The 18,596-nt window shown below is 44.0% G+C and overlaps 1 long non-coding RNA gene across 1 annotated transcript; it reads right to left on the bottom strand.

Annotated features, from left to right (window-relative positions):
- Positions 1-2,801: 2,801 nt before the first annotated feature.
- On the bottom strand, positions 2,802-9,334 carry LOC134531199 (uncharacterized). The gene is made up of 3 exons (XR_010074965.1): positions 9,227-9,334; positions 8,092-8,271; positions 2,802-3,125 (listed from the first exon to the last, which is right to left on the bottom strand). It is a non-coding gene; the product is annotated as an uncharacterized LOC134531199 (long non-coding RNA).
- Between the last annotated feature and the right edge of the window lie 9,262 nt (positions 9,335-18,596).

Below are 18,596 nucleotides of genomic sequence, written 5' to 3'. Positions count from 1 at the left end.
TTGTTAGTGCAGTCTTCATCACCGTTGAAATTTTGCGGGTACTTTAAATATCAAATATTGCCCTTTTTTCAAGTATATATATTTTACAGACTTGAAACTTCACAGTAATGTTCCTTGTGTTACGCAGGATGACATTTTCCGAAAATTAGATCCCATGGGTGGTTAAAACCAGGCAACAGTGGGTACTTTGTCTGCATGAGAACAGGATTTTCCATTGTTCATGCCTTCTGCGTCTCCATGGCAACGGTCATCGCGCAGCAGTGGCGTACCCACAAGGAGGGGCATGTATAATGAGCGGCGCAAGAGTGATCTGCCTGTAGACTGCCGTAGCGAAGTACGGGTACATCAGTTTTACGTTGCGTGCACAAGTCGGGAAACCATCGGTGCTATTCATTTTCTCTCCGGTACATTATAAAGCATTGTAATAAATTTTCACTGAATTTTTTTTATTTACCATACTGTAAATGGGAGATGTGGCTTAATTTTTTTCCATTAGTATAGCCGTGCGAAGCCGGGTCGGGCAGCTAGTGTATATATATATATATATATATATATATATATATATATATATATATATATATAGAGAGAGAGAGAGAGAGAGAGAGAGAGAGAGAGAGAGAGCTAATTATCAGTGCAAGAAAAAAGAAAATTTTAGGTAAATTTCAAAGAAATGCTATCTATTGCAACCGTTACCATGGTGAAACTTTCGATGAATATATATATATATATACTAGCTGCCCGACCCGGCTTCGCACGGCTATACTAATGGAAAAAGAATTATGCCACATCTCCCATTTACAGTAATGGTAAATAATAAAAAATTCCGTGAAAATTTATTACAATGCTGTATAATGTACCGATGGTTTCCCGACTCGTGCACGCAACATAAAACTGATGTACCCGTACTTCGCTACGGCAGTCTACAGGCAGATCACTCTTGCGCCGCTCATAATACATGCCCCTCGTTGTGGGTACGCCACTGCCGCGCGATGCCTGTTGCCATGGAGACGCAGAAGGCATGAACAATGCAAAATACTGTTCTCATGCAGACAAAGTACCCACTGTTGCCTGGTTTTAACCACCTATGCTATGGGATCTAATTTTCGGAAAATGTCATCCTGCGTAACATAAGGAACATTACTGTGAAGTTTCAAGTCTGTAAAATATATATACTTGAAAAAAAAAGGGCAATTTTTGATATTTAAAGTACTTGCAAAATTTCAACGGTGATGAGGACTGCACTAACAATGAAATAGCCGTTGCCATAGAGACGAATGAAGCATCAACAAAGCAACAGCCGTTGCCATGGTGATTTCCTACCAAAAACTGGAAATAAAAAAAAATTTAGGGGTGGACTACCCCTAACATTTAGGGGGATGAAAAATAGATGTTGGCCGATTCTCATAGATACCGGATAAGCACAAAAAATTTCATCAAAATCGGTCAAGCCGTTTCGGAGGAGTATGGCAACGAAAACTGTGACACGAGAATTTTATATATTAGATTCATCGAAAATTTCACCACACACTTTTGAGTTGGTGGGGGTTTTCGGATTTATGGACCATGAAACGAAAAACTATATAAAATTTTTCGTCTGAAGTCGCACCATGGTAACGGCTGCAATAGATAGTATTTGTTTGAAATTTACCTAATTTTTTTTCCTGCACTTATAATTAGCTATCAATCAAACCGCTATAATAAATTAATCAAGAAAATGTCTTGCTTTCCATTTTATAGTAATACTCATATTAACACTAATGACTAAGGACTTCGCTAATTTAACCACGAATGGCAAAAAAATTTTGTCATAATAAAAGTTGTCCGTCTTTTAAGAAATCATTTTATCATATAGAGTATGCCCTTCCTCGAATTCCCCCGTAATGGACATCTCTATAAATATTATAAAACAAAGTCACTGGCTGTTTCTACGCTTACTTCTCTGAACCACGGAACGGATAGCGTTAAACGAGGAAGGTTCGTATGTATAATTTGTAGACATTTTGTACAAAAATTTTTGAAATATGTCAGTGTTTTGTCAATAAAGCAGCGCCTGACACTAATGCAACGTACGATTCGTAAAGATAACTCGATTTCTTATTTTGTTTATATATTTACTCTCTAGATAGTTTTAAAACAAAGTCGCTATCCGAGTCTGTGTTTTTTTTTTTTCGCATTCATCTTGGGGATTACAAAATGGATTTTGATGCAGTTTTCACCGTCAGTTAGAGAATTTCTTCCGGAAGGTTTATGTTCATTACACTTTCGTATTAAATTTAAATATAGTAGAGAAATCTCGATGTTTTGTATCAATTCGTAAAACAACTCTCTTAGGGCGCACACGGGGTTTACGCTGTTATATATGAATGACACATCAAATTTATGTACTACAGACGTGTAGGTCTTAAAAGACATACAGAAAAGACCGCGATAGCATATGTCTTTCGTCTACGAATGACGCATAATAACTATTTTCATCTTTGAAAATTTGTTAAAAAAATTAATGAGTTATTTGCGAAGCTATTTTGACCGACATAGTATTAATTCTTATCCAATTTAATATTAAACTAATTCCAATGATATTGTTGACAAATAGTTTCTTTAGTTACGGGCAGTGCGTGTTAGAATATATATATAATTTTTGTAAACATATTGCACTTACGAGAACAGAATACTTATAATAGTCACTTATTAGATCTAAATAAGGCTACAGAAGTAGGTCGAGTCCGCTTCCGTGCGATGCAATGACGGGTCGCTAGTTAAAAATATTTAGGGAAAAACAGAAATTCAAAACATGCCCCACATTGTTTGAAACGTTTATTGCTAATGAAACACATAACGGTGTTGCGTGACGTAAGCGTTAGAACATCAAGTAGTTTAGCCGCTCATTATTGCTGCTGTTCACTCCGTCTGACTGGTAGAAATAAGTTAGGATAAATATTCCTATAAAATAATTCACTTTTTTGGAAAATACATGAGTGTTTGCCACAGATCTCGTTCACGATTGCATGTGTAGTTTATAAAGTTGAAGTTGGCGGGGATGTGTCGTCCTGGGAAGTCCGGCCTCCAGTCTGGAGATTCTCCCAGGTGCCAGGTGAGACACTGACCTCACCACCTGGGCGGCCCGTCTGGAACAGCCAGCACTACCTCACACCTCACACCCCTCACAACTGCAGCCCAACACCCAGGTCACGCGACTGCAACCCAACACCCATGTCATGCGACTGCAACCCAACACCCAGGTCACGTGACTGCAACCCAACACCCATGTCACGCGACTACATACCAACACCCAGGTCACGTGACTGCAACCCAACACCCATGTCACGCGACTGCAACCCAACACCCAGGTGATGCGACTGCAAACCAACACCCAGGTCACGCGACTGCAACCCAACACCCTGGTCATGCGACTGCAACCCAACACCCAGGTCACGCGACTGCAACCCAACACCCTGGTCATGCGACTGCAACCCAACACCCAGGTCACGCGACTGCAACCCAACACCCATGTCACGCGACTGCAACTCAACACCCAGGTCACGTGACTGCAACCCAACACCCAGGTCATGCGACTGCACCCAACACCCAGGTCACGTGACTGCAACCCAACACCCAGGTCACGTTACTGCAACCCAACACCCAGGTCACGTGACTGCAACCCAACACCCAGGTCATGCGACTGCAACCCAACACCCAGGTCACGTGACTGCAACCCAACACCCAGGTCACGCGACTGCAACCCAACACCCATGTCACGCGACTGCAACCCAACACCCAGGTCACGTGACTGCAACCCAACACCCAGGTCACGTGACTGCAACCCAACACCCAGGTCATGCGACTGCAACCCAACACCCAGGTCACGCGACTGCTGTGGGGTCAGTTTAAGGAACGTTGTTCGTGTCTGTCTAATAATAGTGAGAAAATAATTCAATAGATAATACCCTCATGTCTTTTGACGTGATAACGTCTGATAAATGGATGAACGCCGACTGCACGCACGAAAAAGCACGACTCATTGTCACGTTCCGCCTGAGCTGAGCGTGCAAGAACCGGCCAACCACCTTGCGAGAAAATATTCTATAATATGAAACAGGTTAAGGCGGGCTTTTTAAAAGTACAATTAAAAAAATTTGATTTATTTGTCCAATTTCGTCATTTCAAATTAACAAGTTATTAACATTGAAGTGATTTCAGTTTATTTCTATAACTAATTGTTCGTAATTATATTTAAACAAATTATTTAAATTAAATCTGCAAAAACTGTAAATAATATTTGATTATTAAAAAGTAAGCTATTTTTCATCAATGTTTTCTTATGACGTTATCACGTAAAATTATCGTCCGTAAACCGACTTTACAGACAACCCCCCTTTTTTTACACTTCAATTGAAATGTCGGCTACCTATGCCACTTCATTTACTAGCCAGAATTTGGTGCGTAAAGAAATTCGATTAACAAATTCAGGAAGTGTGTGCTTAAAAATGTCCATCTGTATTGTGTGGAGTTGTTTTTCGAGTTGTTGTTTATATCGTTCGAGTTGTTCCTTTCTCGAGTCACAAAGCTAAGAGGTTACCTTCGCTTGCAGTTTGTACGTCAGTTGAGAAATCATACCATCATTCGCCTGAAGTAAGTTGGTAAACTGACATAAACAACCAACACCTCTCCTTCGTCTCAAACCCTCAATTCATCCTATACAGTATCGCGCGTCCTCGCTACGTGGTCAATTAACTGTGCTCTATCCAATCTTTCAACTGAAATTGCCAAAGCAGTTTAATGAACTTTGAATGTATATTGCGAAGCCTTCATTTCACAGACGAGAGAGTCACACCCGAAGTTCCCCGAAGTTCATGCTCGCTTTTTTCTTTCCGTTCTATCTCATTGTATAAACCGGTGTGGCATTAAATTATGCGGTCGATTAGGATAGGTTAGCTACATTATAAATACTTTAAAACATTGTGGATGGTTGGTTATATTAGGTAAGTATAGGTATATTACAAATTAAAAATACTGTAAAATCATTTTACGGTTGCTTAGCAAATAACTTTTTAATATGTAGCTATCCAGCGCTAGGAAACCGTTTACATGATTTCACAGTATCTTTAATGTAGCTATCCTAACCAAATCAACCGTCCACAATGTTTTAAAGTATTTATAATGTAGCTAACCTAACCTAATTGACCATTAGTTATCATGAGTTACAATGAACAAAAAAAAAAAACGAAAATGCACGATCGGGCGTTTGGCTCTCTCGTCTGTGAAAGGAAGGCTTCCCATGTATATTATATTTATTCCACAGATGTCGTGTATTAACGTCACACAAACTCATAGATTGATATGAGCGGGACATGAGTGATGCCTGTCAGTTATCTTGGTCCCCGATGATCTAAAGTGAGAGGGCTTATCAGTGAGACGTGAGTGTGTGGTATCACGAGGTTCCTAGGAGAGGAAGCGCCTGCCTTTGGGTTTCCCTCGAGTCATCAGGTGAACACACAAGTTTACTATCGCTAGGCAGACTTACTTCAACGAAACCTTTCTTAAGAAAATATACCGATGACTATATCAGACGGCACATGTAACTCACTGGTAAGATAAGGGACCTACAAGTTTAAATCGTGTTGAAATTTTAAAATTCTGTTCTGCAAAACGCCAAGCACAAGCGATAACAATAACTGTTAAGCCACGAGAAGATGACACACTGAGAAATAGACGCAAATATCAGATACGCAGAACAGAAATACCTGATAACTGAATTTAAATTATCGTCAGGACGGACAATTGGCATCTGGTATTAGAGTTCAGAACCGAGGATTCACGGTACTATTTATTTAGCGAAAAAAATTTAAAATCGATTCCCGGTTCTTTCTGTACTTTCGGGACTCGACATAAAGCATAAAGTTTCGTTCTTATTGCCCGCTAAGGTTACTTCCATGCGATGCTCTTATCTGGCGAGACTCAGGTAGAAATTTACTTGTTAAGCCCCTAAATAGTGGAAGTTTGGTACGAAGTCATCCTCAACATGGGATTTAGCCCTTATGAGTACACGATCGAAGGCAAATTCCCTGGAGTATGTTTTTTTTGACGATACCCAAACGAATGAAGCTAATAATTAATATATAGTGAAAAATATTGAAAACTTTATTCGGGTGAGAAAGATTGGCCTTGAATCTGAGATACGATGTGTATTCATCGAGTGAAGAGGACATGTGATACAGGCACCCCAGAGGTTGGCTTCAACAAGAACTCCTGAGTGTTACTACCTGAGTGTTACTGGCCAGAGTGTTACTGACCTGAACACTACTGAACTGAACACTACTGAACGGAGTGCTACAGTCCTGTGTGCTATTGACCTTAAGGCTACTAACATGAGTAGTACTTACCTGTGTGTTTCTGTGTGTCTCTGTCCTGTGTGCTATTGACTCTAAGGCTACTAACCTGAATATTACTGACCTAAGTGGTACTGACCTGGGTGCTACAGTACTGTGTTTTATTGACCTGATAGCTTTTGACCTGTGTGCTATTGGCCTCATAGCTTCACACCCGAGCATTACAGTACTACTGACATGAGTAGTAATGACCTGATGCTACTGACCTGATAGCTACTGACCTGAGAGCTACTGACCTGAGAGCTACTGACCTGAGCACTACTGGCCTGAAAGCTACTGGTATGAGCACTACTGGCCTGAAAGCTACTGACCTGAGAGCTACTGACCTGAGAGCTACTGACCTGAGAGCTACTGACCTGAGAGCTACTGACCTGAGCACTACTGGCCTGAAGCTACTGGTATGAGCACTACTGGCCTGAAAGCTACTGACCTGAGAGCTACTGACCTGAGAGCTACTGACCTGAGAGCTACTGACCTGAGAGCTACTGACCTGAGAGCTACTGACCTGAGCACTACTGGCCTGAAAGCTACTGGTATGAGCACTACTGGCCTGAAAGCTACTGACCTGAGAGCTACTGACCTGAGAGCTACTGATCTGAGAGCTACTGACCTGAGAGCTACTGACCTGAGAGCTACTGACCTGAGAGCTACTGACCTGAGAGCTACTGACCTGAGCACTACTGGCCTGAAAGCTACTGGTATGAGCACTACTGGCCTGAAAGCTACTGACCTGAGAGCTACTGACCTGAGAGCTACTGACCTGAGAGCTACTGACCTGAGAGCTACTGACCTGAGAGCTACTGACCTGAGAGCTACTGACCTGAGAGCTACTGACCTGAGAGCTACTGACCTGAGAGCTACTGACCTGAGCACTACTGGCCTGAAAGCTACTGGTATGAGCACTACTGGCCTGAAAGCTACTGACCTGAGAGCTACTGACCTGAGAGCTACTGACCTGAGAGCTACTGACCTGAGAGCTACTGACCTGAGAGCTACTGACCTGAGAGCTACTGACCTGAGAGCTACTGACCTGATAGATACTGACCTGAGCACTACTGACCTGATAGCTACTGACCTGAGAGCTACTGACCTGAGAGCTACTGACCTGAGAGCTACTGACCTGAGAGCTACTGACCTGAGAGCTACTGACCTGAGAGCTACTGACCTGAGAGCTACTGACCTGAGCACTACTGGCCTGAAAGCTACTGGTATGAGCACTACTGGCCTGAAAGCTACTGACCTGAGAGCTACTGACCTGAGAGCTACTGACCTGAGAGCTACTGACCTGAGAGCTACTGACCTGAGAGCTACTGACCTGAGAGCTACTGACCTGAGCACTAATGGCCTGAAAGCTACTGGTATGAGCACTACTGACCTGATGGCTACTGACCTGAGAGCTACTGGTATGAGCACTACTGACCTGAGAGCTACTGACCTGAGAGCTACTGACCTGAGCACTACTGACCTGAGAGCTACTGACCTGAGAGCTACTGACCTGAGAGCTACTGACCTGATAGCTACTGACCTGAGCACTACTGGCCTGAAAGCTACTGGTATGAGCACTACTGACCTGATGGCTACTGACCTGAGCACTACTGGCCTGAAAGCTACTTGTATGAGCACTACTGACCTGAGAGTTACTGACCTGAGCACTACTGGCCTGAAAGCTACTGGTATGAGCACTACTGACCTGAGAGCTACTGACCTGAGTGCGGCGGGTCCGGGGGTGGCTGGCCGTTGAAAGGTGTGGGGGCGAAGTGCGCTGGAGGCGGGTGCAGCTCTACTGTAATGGGGTACGGCTCCTTCTTCTCACAGCAGCCGCAGCACGAGCCCATGATGCCCAGATAGGACTCCAGCAGTCACCAGCAGCACAAAAAGCTCGTCCCTGGAGAACACACATTACCACACACTTCACAACAATGGGTCGGCTGTTCAGACAGTTACCTACTCAGGTATTTGCCGCAGATCCGTCATATTGCCATCCGGAGCAGTTAGTGTGTGCGAAACCAGAGGCTAATCTATGTCTCGTTTAATGCATTTTTATCAGGTGTACCCCATACTTTTGTAAAATCACTTGGATTGATGGGCGGGAGATAGGTTTGGCACATGGTCTTAGGTACTTGAAAATTCTCCTGCAATTAAATACTCTCGCCTGAGAGAGGAGATTTTCTTGATTAGCTGGAGCTCTGAGCTGGTACTCATGGTGTTGAAGGCCGGACGTGAGGCAGAGCGGTGACACTCACGGTGTTGGAGGCCAGACGTGAGGCAGAGCGGTGACACTCACGGTGTTGGAGGCCAGACGTGAGGCAGAGCGGTGACACTCACGGCCGGACGTGAGGCAGAGCGGTGGCACTCACGGTGTTGGAGGCCGGACGTGAGGCAGAGCGGTGACACTCACGGCCGGACGTGAGGCAGAGCGGTGGCACTCACGGTGTTGGAGGCCGGACGTGAGGCAGAGCGGTGACACTCACGGTGTTGCAGGTCGGACGTGAGGCAGAGCGGTGGCACTTACGGTGTTGGAGGCCGGACGTGAGGCAGAGCGGTGACACTCACGGTGTTGCAGGTCGGACGTGAGGCAGAGCGGTGACACTCACGGTGTTGGAGGCCGGACGTGAGGCAGAGCGGTGACACTCACGGTGTTGAAGGCCGGACGTGAGGCAGAGCGGTGGTACTCACGGTGTTGCAGGTCGGACGTGAGGCAGAGCGGTGGCACTCACGGTGTTGGAGGCCGGACGTGAGGCAGAGCGGTGACACTCACGGTGTTGGAGGCCGGACGTGAGGCAGAGCGGTGGTACTCACGGTGTTGCAGGCCGGACGTGAGGCAGAGCGGTGGTACTCACGGTGCTGAAGGCCGAACGTGAGGCAGAGCGGTGGTAATCACGGTGTTGGACTGTGGTTCCAGAATGGTGCCTCTGTCGCGAGGTGGCTCAGGTAATGTGGAAGCAGGTTGTTCTGCCCGGCGTGGTGAGATGATCGCCTTGATCCTCGCTGATAACGACGCACTGATAAGCTCGGCGCCTAAGACATGTGTATTCCTCTGGAGCGCTGTCTTGCATCTCGTGGTAACGTCAGTGCCACTGAATCATCTGTGCCTTAGAGGCACGGAGATGTCGAGGATTCATATAAAAGGTACTAAGGGACTGCTGAAGACAATACACCAACACAATCGAATCAAGACGAAAATAATATTTCACACACACCAGCAGTCAATTGATTTGTCATTAAGATCCGAGTAAGCATAGATGTCTAACCTGCAGGTCATGGATATCGCTTAGTTTCCGTTTCGCCATAACTAATTTCCTAAGTACTTTCATACTTCATACTTTAATTTTGTACTAAAAACTAGGCATCTGATATTAGTGGTTATCATTTCAACATATCACTTTTTTAAAGTATCTCCTTAGGCTCGATATACAGGCGTTGGTTGCTGCTCCAACCAATCACAGAGGCCCTGCTCCGTAAGAACCTGAGTAGGTAACTGCTACACTGGTTGTAAGATAAATAATAGTATCTCCGAATTTTATTAAGTGTAACATGTGATTTTGGGTACCAATAATGAACATACGAAAACTAAAAGCTATTTTTTTTTAATTTTGTATAATTCATCCCCTTAGGGGTGATAAAGTTGTTAGGTGATGGTGAGATGTGTTGCATTCCCACCTAAAAAAGGTATCATTTCCACCAAAAAATAAAGCAAATAGGAGGAAAACTTATAATGTACCGGTAACACACACACCATAACATTCAGTTATTGATTTTTTTGCACATAAACCGCAAATACTCCAAAATGATAAATACAAAATTTTGTACATATTCTTTGCAGACAAAATGTTTCACATATTTTATACTAATGCATCGAGAATTATTTTTTAGAATATATGAATATTATCCATATCAACTAGGTACATGGTTATGATCTTGATATTGGCCCTGTGATGAGCTGCAAGTGGAAACACCATTGGAATAACTTACACATTCACTCCCATGCGCTAAGGATTGCAGCTATAAAAAAAACTGACGGCAGTTTTATCCTTGGTGCTGCAAGTAGCGCGGGACTTTGTGTTTCTAACACGCACACGGGCCTACTGACTCCACTGTGGTTCCGACTCCATGTGTGTCGATGACACATGATGTACGGGTGCAAGAAGAAATGCGATGTCTACTTGATCGAGCGATGGCATCGCTGATCCCCGGATGTGACATCACTAGGCTTCACCCAGTGTACGCCACATCACTGCGAGGCTGCTGCTCAGATAAGATCAGAGATAGCCGGTCTCGGCCCCAGGGCTACCACCACACGGCTCGTCGCTTCCAGCAGCTTCAGACCGTGAGTACAGAGAGGTACTGTAGCCTACAGGTCACTGTTGGCTGTAGCCAGCGAGGCAGCGGATATGCGGGGTGAAATGTACAGCTCGAACAAAGACATACCAACCTATAAGACATTAAATATAAACTGGTAGTAAAGAATCTGTAAATAATAATTATTCTTCAATAATTGACCAAGTCATGTTTTTCGATTGTTGTTAGAAATGTGTTTCGTAAAATACAGCCAAAGTTAATAAAAAAACTACCGGCCATTATGAGCTTTCCACAGTGCTGTATCTCCAAGACCTCTAGCTGAATGTCAACTAAACTACTAAAGCAAGTGATTTAATATTGTTTCACAGTTTCTCAACAGTAACGTACAGGATGCCATAGGAATACCTAACACGACATAATCAGCCTGCCTCCCACTGCCTTGGATAGTGCGACTGGGGGGGGGGGGTGGCCTGGTCTCCTCAGGTAGTGGTGACTGGCAGATGGTTTGGCCTTCTTGCGTAGCGGTGACTGGTGGATGGTTTGGCCTCCTCGAGTAGTGGTGACTGGTGGATGGCCCTGCCACTTCGGGTAGTGGCAGTAGGAGGATGTTCACATTCTGGGAGGCACAAATGATATCCATATTAATCACTATTAATCACTGTTCCCTCCCTACCCCAATCAGTCATCATAATTTATTCTATTGTTCCAGTCCCTTCTCCACAATACCATGCATCACCTCCCCCCAGGGGGGCTTAACCCATTTATCATTATTTTTCATTTCCCGCTTGCCCCCTCTTTCTCAAAAATAATTCTTTTTAAATTTCCTCCTGGACTTAATTGAGAAGTTGGGAGGTGGTATCTCGTTCATCTTAAGATGTCAGCCATTTTGAATGATATCACAGTTAGTTGAGAAGTTGGCGCTACTCACCTGAAGGGGCAGGACTCCCCTCCCCCTCCCTTCACATGCGAGCTTCTGTGTTCTAACGCCCTCGGAATCATTCTCGTGGACCACCAGAGACGATCCCCTAGAGAAACTTCGTATGGAACTCACACAGAAGCCATCATTTACGTTAGACGTCGTCCCGACCGTGGCCTCTAAGCCCGTGCTCCGCACCGCTAGTACCAGATCCCGTTTTCGGAGCGCACCCCCAGCCCAGCGGGAATGAGTCAGGCGAGCGCCTCGGGCGTGACCCCACTAGACTCAAATAAACTTCAGGGCATGAAACCCCGGGGGCTTGACCCCATAAAACAATTAAGTAACAAGACATTAGGACACAATTATTAATTCACAGGCATTAAACAAGTGCGTCGTAGCTACCCCGTGCGAGCACCGCACGCACGGAGCAGACAATGAACCTCATTAACAGTCATTAACTCATTAACCTCATTAACAATGTTAGTGTCGTGTTTTCTTTTGTAATCAGCGTGTGTTAGTGTAATTGTACAACGGCTCAGACGCCACATAGCGCATTCGCATATTGTTTGTAGTGGTTCTGCCACCACGTAGAGTACACATAAGGAGTACCGAGTACCCATGCGTACCACCGGAGAAGTCCGTTAATTAAACGCAAATCAACATAACCGGTGTCGCTTACGATTATTTCGCACCACCCCGTCCCCCACACGGCCGAGCAGCCTCACAGCCAAGTAGGGAGTCTCAGGGTAGATTTCAAGCTGCGTACCTGGCGGGGCACGCGGGGGCAGAGTACCCGCGACCCATCACCAATGGCCTAGTGTCCCACTAGCCTGGCACCCCCCGGACAACAGCAGCACCGCGACGCCAGTAGCGCCCGTCAGGTACTTCCTGGGCCTTCTACAGAGGCCGGGTGACGGCATGTACACACTGACAAAATAACATTGTTAAGAAAGCCATTCCACACAACAGTCGCCTTCATTTGTGTATAACAAAAGAAGCTGGCAGGAACCTCTCTTCGTGCAAAACGTAGCACTCATGTCCTTCACTCCCAAGACAGTCTGTTCGAAGCCACATAGCATAGTACAAACATTGCTTCAAAAAAAAAGCTCGACCGCCTCGTGACTGGGGTGTTGGCTTGGCATCCTCCCACCAAATACATTAGTGAAAACAAACCTCTTTATCCTGCAGATAACCGCAGTGTGATAGGTAATAAAAGTGGTCAATTCTTTATTACCCAAAATAACTCTTGTTCATAAAAGACATAGTTTACATAGGTTACTTCCATCTGAGAATTTATTTTATTCGGTCTGTTTTTGTACTTCGTTCTCGAAGGATTTCTATGGTGGGACATTCACTTTCTTCCCTCCTCCATGGTTTCCTACTTCTCCCAAGATTTAAATGTTCTTGGACCTACTAACTTAATTTTTCTTTAAATTTTATTTAGTTTTTTTGGACACTGAAGAATGTACAAAACATTTTTCCACGCAATGTGTTCAGCAATAAAGATGGGCAGATATTTCTCTATCAGATTACAGGATCATTACTTAAATACTGTAGATGCATGCTGCCGACAATTCAGTGTCTTGCACATAGAGGTGAACAGGAGCGTAACAGGAGCGAGGAACTATTCTTGTGTGTTGCAGGAAGACTGCCACAGGACATGGTGTGCTGCTCTTGCTGTGCCTCCACGAGCTGTCGTTGTCCGTCAGCTCTCCCACCGCCACTGCCGCCTCCACACCACCACTGGCCGCCCCCACCGCCGCCTCCACACCACCACTGGTCGCCCCCACCACCACCTCCACACCACCACTGGTCACCCCCACCACCGCCTCCACACCACCACTGGTCACCCCCACCGCCGCCTCCACACCACCACTGGTCGCCCCCACCACCACCTCCACACCACCACTGGTCGCCCCCACCACCACCTCCACACCACCACTGGTCACCCCCACCACCGCCTCCACACCACCACTGGTCACCCCCACCACCGCCTCCACACCACCACTGGCCACACTCACCGCCGCCACCACACCACCACTGGCCGCCTCCACCACCGCCTCCACACCACCGCTGGTCGCCGCCGCCTCCACACTATCACTAGCCACCCCCTTCCCCCCCACCTGTAGGTAGGACAAACATCACCTCGACAGTACACAGTATCCTAAAAAAAAAAATTTCGTCTAATTTCATAAAATAGAATTAGTTATGGATAAACGAGTTATTGGAAAAAAAATCCTTCAATTTTAATACGGGTATTGTTGTGCAGTTTGGCGGTGCATGCACACTGGATTGTACATTTTTTGAATTAGATAAAAGAAATGCTTGCACATAAACTCACACAATATGCGTAGCCGACAATGGCTGTTTAATCTTTTGCATTGTCTTATAATCTAGAACAAATATTTTTGATTCTGAATGGCAAAATGATTATTTTGCATTTCATTCACAAAACAAAATTTGTTATATTTTATTAATACAATTTTGGAGACCATAATCCCAGAAAAACGTATTTGAATCAAGTTACATGTGATTATCGCCCGCCATCTTGGATTCAGATATTCTCTTACAAATTATTGGTATAACAATGGACATGAATCTTAAATACCTTTTGAAACGATATTTCATTCCTGCAGTTTAGTATCAATTAGGTAATGTTAACTTAAACAGTGTCTAAAATCCAAAACCAGTTTCTGTGGTTTGATGAACCATAAAATTAAGTAATAAACATGTAATAAAAGCTAAGGCTAAATATTTTCTGAATCGAAGATGGCATAGATCATTTTATATAGTGTGATGGATAAAAACAATCATTAACTTCGGACCATGAAGAGTGTATTTTCGGCTGGTGCTAGCAGTGTCCGACACCTTCTCCCCTTACAATTCCCTCCCCCCTGCTCCACTTCAAGTACTGCTTGGTACAAATCACCTTCCTCACTTCTGGTGATGAGGCCAACCATTCGACCTGCGCGCCTGCCCTGGAGCGCAGACCCATCTATCGGCGAGTGTAGACAACATGGCCGCCTGCCCTGGAGCGCAGACCCATCTAGCGGCGAGTGTAGACAACATGGCCGCCTGCCCTGGAGTGCAGACCCATCTAGCGGCGAGTGTAGACAACATGGCCGCCTGCCCTGGAGCGCAGACCCATCTAGCGGAGAGTGTAGACAACATGGCCGCCTGCCCTGGAGCGCAGACCCATCTAGCGGCGAGTGTAGACAACATGGCCGCCTGCCGCTAGTGACGAGTGTCAGCAACACTGTCGGCGAGGGGGCCCGCAGAAGAAATGTTTTCATGCTGAAGTTTGCTAATAGTCCTACATATTATTATATTGACCGTCGCGTCGTTAGCATTGTAGCCGCTGATAAGTTTTCTATGGTTCGCTGATCTAAGGTTAAAGGTACCGGTAATCAAATTTCTGTATCCCATTTCAAATAAAATATTTTTAAAAATACTTGTCTCATTGTAGATGCTAACCATTATCCTTAAAATTTTCACTGGTAAAAATGGAATGTAAATATTTGTAAAGTTATACTTCTTTAGGTGCATTATGGAAAAATGACGAGAATGAATTTTTACGACATGCGAGCACCATTCAACAAAATTTTAACAGGAATATGGCGGACTGACGCGTATGAAAATAAACAAAACAAAAAAAGTCACTTTCATAAATATTAGGGGACATACGAAATGTATTGGTATGCCAAATGCAACTTTATGATAGTGAAACTACCCTTAATATTTTTTTTGGTAAACTAAAATAGTCTCAGTAGGGAGTAGTTTCAGGTTTTAAATATAACCAATACAAAACTAATTTTCCCCCTTTAATTATTTGATAGGCTTCATAGTGCAGTGAATATAGTGCACGAACAATACATTAAGGAACATAGGTGGTTCAAAATTCAGATGTTGAATTTTTTTTTACTATTTTAAATTACAGTTAAATGGATTGTAGAAATTGTTCTTTAAGCAAATATATATAAATTCATTTTATTTGTATATCGTATTGATATAATGGTATTAATTACATAGCTCAGTCTATTGGATTGATTATTTCATACTATGTAGGCTAATATCCTCTATTTTTACTTACAGTATAGCCTAATGAATTATAAAAATAAAACTTTAAAATAGTACAACTATCTTTAAATACCTAATTATTTATAGTAACCTATCATGTGTGGAAACTATAAAGTGTTAAATTTTTAATGAATTGTTAACAAGGTGGGCAGTATTTTAATAAAATTTCTTGGCGAAAATCAGGTCCAAAAGGGGGTTTAGTTTTTATCAATTTTTTTTTTTTTTACTTTTTATCGGAGACATTTCATGATGTAGTATATTCTTTCGCTCTGCAAATCGAATGAATCTATAGTCGAAGTGGCTGCTCCGGTAGCGATTCTAGCGCCGCTCGCCGGACTCGCACTTCACTCAACTCACCTGTTGGAACTACCGCGGAGGCCACGGCGTCGCCGCTTTTATACCCGTAACCGTCTTTCTGGAACTGGCTGGAGTGTTCGTGACGTGTCGCGTCATCCCGGGCAGACACAAAACGCTCGAAGCATCCAGAACAACAACCTTTATTCACGCGGTGGCGTCAGCAAGCCCACAGTATCCCCAGGCCGCTAAGGGATGGGTGACAGCGCCGAGGAGGTAGGAAGTGGGGGCAGGGGCTGGCGAGGCCGGGCCGCTATAATCCCCGAAGGTATGCGGGCGTGACGTCAGTGGCCGTGCGGGGTGGGGAAGGGGCCGCCCTGGTACCTGGCTCGTCTTGCGGCCTTGCCTCATACCTTCGTAACAGTATTATACATAATCGTTAGCCTCTATTACATATGTCAAGAGGTTTACCTAGTGTTTCAAGGCTTTTGGATGGAGGCGCAAAGACCTCAGGTTCTAACTCCGGCTATGTCGAGGATTATTGCACTTGTTGGGGATCCTCCTGGTGGATCGAGATGTCCCTTCACCTGAGCATCGCGGACGGGAACGTCAGGCCTCCAAGGACACGGTGGGTGTGGCCTGTGGCCATGACGGCCGGGGCGAGGCTGAGCGCAGGTGAGTGGACTAGCTGCCGACATGCCACGTGGTCAGGAGCCCGCTGTCGCATGTCTCGTCGGCTCGAGTACAGCCGTGTCCGACCTCAACTCCAACCAACACCTCTCGAGTCCTGCCGTGTCCGACCTCAACTTCAACCAACACCTCTGGAGTCCTGCTGTGTCCGACCTCAACCTCATCTGACACCTCTCGAGTTGAGGGCCTGCCTAGTCGTTAGTGCGGCGCTCGCTGGTGCTTCTAGCGCAGTGTCGCCTCTAAGCGCAAGGTGCGTAGTATTCTCGTCTTGCACTGAGAGGTAACCATAGCATTATATGGCGGAGAAATGAAGATAAAGGTGTAATGCAAGTCCCTTGAGTGATTTCAAGAATCTCTACCAGGTGTTTCGTGCCTAAAAGGTACTCTGAAAACATGCATTTTCGAAAACTGACCCCATTCGTATATCTTGGGCAGTTTTCAATTTGTGTGGTTTCTCTGCACACCCTATATTTGCCCTGGATTTGCTCCATGCCACCTTAAAAGAACAAAGTACTGGACAACAATCACTAAAACAATAACAGATCAAACCAACCGAAAGCAAGGAAGCAACAGATATTCCAGAATTCTTAGAGGGGGATCAACTGAATTGTACCTGCATTTGTGTTAGCATTTGAAATGTTTGTTGAATGTTTTGTTAGTATAAGTATTTTCATACTTATTTGAGGATCTGTGCGTAATAACCGCTATTAAATGTAAACTTAATGTTTATTTTATATTCTTACAAAATTGTCATCATTTTATATGGATAATAGTCGACCCTCTTGGCTGCCTCCATTCCCCTTCTCACACACACTCTCTCTCTCTTGCTCTTTCTCCCGCCCCCTCCCCCTTACCATGTTTTTTTTTAATCAAATATTTTTCTTGCCAAATCTGTGGATTCTCTATAGCAGTGTGCGGTAAACATTTTTCAATTGCCTTCTCTTGAAACTGCGGAAAGATCCCCCTCCCCCCCCCCCCCCCCGGCACAGCATATCATACGTTATCAGGTTGGTCTGTCGCGTCTTATCACTGAGTTCTGATAACACTTCATGAGTAATCTCTGTTTGTCGTCAACGACTGTCAGCCGGAAAAATAGCCGTGGGAAGAAAAACAGTTTCATACAACCCCCGCCCCCCGCCCCCGCACAAACGCCCTCTTCCTGAGAGAATGTAACTTCAAAATTACCTTTCGACACAGCCTACAGACGTAGGTAGATTTCGAAGTACCTATTTAGTCTGGAAATGTTTTAGAAACTATAAACTATAAACTACTGGACCATTTCAAGAACTTAATGTACATAGCATCCTAAATGTTCCCCAATACTCCTAAATAATCGATTAACATTTTATAATTATATTTCAAGCAGCGAAAATATTTTGAATGTTTTTATTTCAATGCATACAGCATTGAACAACTTAGAACAAATGTCATATTTTGCCTACGAAGGTAGTTATGCTAAATGTTTGGTCTTCAAACACTAATACGTGGCCGTATAAAAATTTTCTTTGGATCAAGGTTCAAGATAATATTAAGATGTTTTAAAATAAATTCAAACAAAATTTATACTAAGGAAGTTTTTGAATTTTTTTAAATGTTCATTTCTTGTCTAATGATAATAGTTCGTTTCATCAAAAATTGTTTCTGCCAAAGGTTTTTGTTAAAGTTGAGGGATTTTTACAATAATTTATAACTTTATTTTGATATTATATATGTTTAAAATATTACTACTTTATTGGTTTTCAACACTTGTTATTTCCACCCTTTGCAGTAATGGTTTGAATTATCAAAAATATTTTCAGACAAAATTTTTGGATAAAAATTATAAAATTTACAAACAATGTGAACGGATTTGATGGTATGCCTACAAAAGGAAAAGGAGTTATGATGTTTTTTACATTCACCCCTGTTTTATTCATCTGGTATAGAAGAACGGT

Source organism: Bacillus rossius, chromosome 1 (genome assembly GCF_032445375.1).
Source record: "Bacillus rossius redtenbacheri isolate Brsri chromosome 1, Brsri_v3, whole genome shotgun sequence".
Lineage (NCBI taxonomy): Eukaryota > Metazoa > Arthropoda > Insecta > Phasmatodea > Bacillidae > Bacillus > Bacillus rossius.
This window is presented reverse-complemented; position numbering and strand designations above follow the sequence as displayed.